Below are 4,473 nucleotides of genomic sequence, written 5' to 3'. Positions count from 1 at the left end.
GCAGATCTACAAGCTCACAACGTTGTGAGCTTGTAGGCCGGCTATTTTTCGGTGCATGACACCAAACCAGGGCGCAACTATTAAGTACATAAAATCAGGCATAACTCTTAATATCTAATCCCTAAACCGAACTTCTAAATGCCTCTTAATCCTAATCCTAAAACCTAACTCCAGGCACAAGGAAATCCATTGGTCTTCTTCTGAGACCACGATGCCGACGATGATGGATCCTATAATAACCCCAACCTGAATCTGTTTCTAATTGTGGAAACCAAGTCTCTAAAAATACGTTTTCAAACAGAAAAATATTAAAATGTGAGGACGAGGAAAAATAGTCCACACAGCATCTATTTTTCTAATTTTGCTATACTGGTATAGGGACATTTGGTCCTCACAAATACGGTAATACAAACACACACGCACGCACGCACGCACGCACGCACGCACGCACGCACGCACGCACGCACGCACGCACGCACGCACGCACGCACGCACGCACGCACGCACGCACACACACCCACACACACACAGGAGACACAATGGGGGGGGGGGGAAGCACACAACGGCAGCTCACACGCAAACATACACACCTCACAAATACAGTAATACAAACCCACACACACACACACACAAACGAGACACAATGGGGGGAAAAACACACACACTGAATGGAAGCTCACACACAAACATACACACAGTGAAGCGTGTTCAGAAAACCTCCATGACCATGGCACCAGTGTTGATTTTGACAGCACATTTTGATCCAGTTTTAGTCATAGTCTTTTGAATACAATTCCATTTAGTTTTAGTCATATTATAGTCATCTGAAATGTTTTAGTTTGTGTCTAGTTTTAGTCGACTAATTCTACAGATGATTTAGTCGACTAAAACGTATGTTGGCGGTGCCTTGATGGCGTCGTAATGGCTGATTTTACACTTGGTTTGCATGCTGAAAATAGCCGATCTACAAGCTCACAAACGCGTCGCATTAATCTCATTAATCCTTCCAGTCATGTGTCTCCCAATTCCTCCGTATCTCTTTAGTTAGTTCAGTGGTTCTCAAAGTGGTCCGGGGTCGGGTCTTTGAGGGGGTCCCAGTGGGATCTGGCGATTCCCCCATAGGGGTCCCCAGCAGTTGGCTATTCAAAAATTAGCCGATCTACAAGCTCGCACCGCGTCACTTCGTGCCGCGTTGCGAGCTTGTAGATCTGCTATTTTTTTTTTACATTTTCGAATTTTGTTGAATTTTGATTTTTTTTTTTACACAAACCTTCTCCTCTGGGGGTCCCTGGCACAAAACAACATTTTCAGATGGGGGTCCGTGCCCCCATATGTATGTCAATTTAGGGGTCCTTGGCTTGAAAATGGTTGAAAAAAACACTGAGTTATTACATCAGCAGTAGCTCCGCCCCCTCGCACCACCTTGCGACCCCCCCCCTCACCCCCCCTCCTCATCCCCGACCGACGGCGAGGAGAGACCAGACAGCCTGTCGTTCGTTGGTGTGTGTGTGTGTGTGTGTGTGTGTGTGTGTGTGTGTTAGCGCGCGCGCACACACACCCCGAGACCCGCCCCCTCCTCCTCTCTCTCTCTCTCTCTCTCTGCATATCTCTCTCTCTCTTGCTCTTCCCCTTAACAGCCCCATCTTTCAATCTAGCACTCCTTTTCACAGCCCTCCCTCCTTCCCTCTCTCCTCCTTTTAGTGCTCTCCCCTTTATCTGCTCTCTCACCACTTTCAGCTCCTCTCTCTCTCTCTCTCATCTCCCCTTTCTTTAACAGATTGTCCTCTCTCTCTCTCTCTCTCTCTCTCTCTCTGTCTCTCTCTATCTCGTATGCACACAGGCATCTCTCATCTCGTCTCATCTCCCTCTCCTTTCGCTCTCTCTCTACCACCCCCCCCGCTCCGTCAACATCCTCCTCCTCCTCCTCTTCCTCGTCCCCTCTCTCCTTTTCATCTCCTCTCCTCCTCATCCTCGGTGCACATCTGCCAGTCCGACACAAACCGTCTCAGTCGGGGTGAAAAAAAAACCTTTTATGTCCAAAACCCAGTTCCTTTTTATTATTATTATTATTATTATCACCTTTACCCATTAAGACCGGGAACGCATCTGTGTGCCATTTTGTAAGATTTCTTTGGCTATTCAAAAATAGCAGATCTACAAGCTCATAGCGCGGCACCGAGTGCCGCGCTATGAGCTTGTAGATCTGCTATTTTTGAAAAATCGTGAAAATTTGAGCAAATCTTTGAATATATATATATTTTTCAAAGTTACATTTTTTTTTAACTCAAATCTTTGCTTCTGGGGGATTCTACTAATGTCTTCTAAATCCTAAAGGCGGTTACACACCGGCGAATATGCGAATATACGTACAATTCTGACTCGTTCCGAATAATTAAAAGACGCTTTTTCGCTCCATGTAAGCTTGCATTGACTTTATAAGGTTTTAAAAATAAACGTATTATTCGCATGAAGAAAAACGCCCCGGGGTGTAAGGACCTTAACAGTTTTTTTTTTTCTATAATCAGTGGTTCTCAAACATATTTCATGTCAAGGACCCCCAAAAATTATATGCATTTGTCCGTGGACCCCCTCATCTCAAAATATTTTGTTCCAGGGACCCCCCAGAAGCAAAGATTTGAGTTAAAAATGTACATATATCTTCAAAGATTTGCACACATTTTCACGTTTTTTTTTCTTCAAAAATAGCAGAGCTACAAGCTCATAGCGCGGCACTCTATGAGCTTGTAGATCCGCTATTTTTGAACAGCCCAAAGAAATCTTAAAATGACACAGATGCGTTCCCGGGCCGTCGTGAGCTTGTAGATCTGCTGTTTCCGCTGCTTTTGCCACGACACTCGGGGTGCGATGAAGTGGCAGGGTGTTAATTCATGATAAAAACATTAAAAAAGTTGATTTATGGAGATGCGAGTCTCTGCCCAACTGTGTGGAAACCGTCTCAGTTTCTGCATCCTCCCCGTTACGCTTCTACGTCTTTCTTTTCTTTCTGTCAAATCCCTCTTTGGGTGGATGACGCATGGATGGCTGCGTGTTCCTGTCTCATTCAAACAGACACACACACACACACACACACACACACACAAACACACACACACACCTCGCACACACGCACACACACCTCGCTAATTTATTCTGCGCGCATATGTCATCGTCAAGGTTAACAGCCGAGGTGCTAATGGTGAGAGGAGGAGGGAGAGACGTGGGGGTTTGTGGGAGATGTAGTAAAAATGCCTTGTAGTTCCTCTCAGGGACTTTTTAGGTGTTTATGTCCCAACAGCCCCCGCTATCGTTTTCAACCCCCCCCCCCGCATCATCATAAACCACATCGTTTGGTATAATCCCAAACGCATACATAAAACATGTTTTATCGTGAAAGACATCGTTAGGTCATCTCAAGCGCATAGTTTAAATGTACAGATTATTTCTTTTTTGATTAGTATATTGTTTAGACCAGTGGTTTTCAACCAGTGGTCCGGGGACCACCAATAGTACTTGGGGGGGGGGGGTACCAGGGGGTCCCCAGCTAAATGATAGATTAGGAACCAAATGGACCCTTATGGGTCTGTAACTCAGAGAGTGTACAAATTGTTCCATTTGTACACTCTCAGAGTTAAATTAACATTGATTTCACAATATAAATTGGGGTCCCAGAGATAGAAATGCCATTAAATGGGGGTCTGTAGCCTAAATGCATGTCAAACTGGGGGTCCTTGAAATTAAAATGGTTGAGAATCACTGCTAGAGCCGTAACAAATCCACTCTTATGGCAGGGGGTCCCTGGCATATCTTTTCAAATGGGGGTCCCCGAGCTAATAAGTGTCAATTTGGGGGTCCTTGACATGAAAAAGTTTGAGAACCACTGCTGGTTTAGACTGAAGCCAGGTCTTGGTTTACCGAATGATCCTATAGATTACTGAGGATAGTGAGGAACTACACCATCGTGGATGACATTGTTAGGTCATCTCAAACGCATACGATACATTATTCCATTGGTTCTCAAAGTTGCGTACGGGACCCCCAGGGTTCCTTGAGGGGGGGGGGGTACCATTTTTGGGGGTCCTTGACATGGAAAAAGTTTGAGAACCATTATTCTATCGTGAAAGACATGGTTCTCAAATTAATGATATAGATGTTTTTAATGGGAAAGACGTCATTTCAAATGTACATATTGTCGGGTGGGAACCATGTCTGTCCAAAACCGTTTATTACTACTTTAAAAAAATATATAAGATAGTGAAAATAGCCGATCTACAAGCTCACAACACGACGTGTTGTGAGCTTGTAGATCAGCTGTTTTCACTACTCTTCTCGACACTCTTGTGTGATGAAGTTAGGGCATCAATTTACCAAAAGAAATAAAAATATAAAAGGTTGAAATATGAAGATACAAGGTTTTTTTGCCAGACAGCAACGACAGATATCTTTCTATGGCGAAAGACATGGTTAGCACTGGTG

This window comes from Gymnoscopelus microlampas, assembly GCF_963454915.1.
Source record: "Gymnoscopelus microlampas genome assembly, chromosome: 11".
NCBI lineage: Eukaryota > Metazoa > Chordata > Actinopteri > Myctophiformes > Myctophidae > Gymnoscopelus > Gymnoscopelus microlampas.
Note: the sequence above shows the minus strand (reverse complement) of the source record.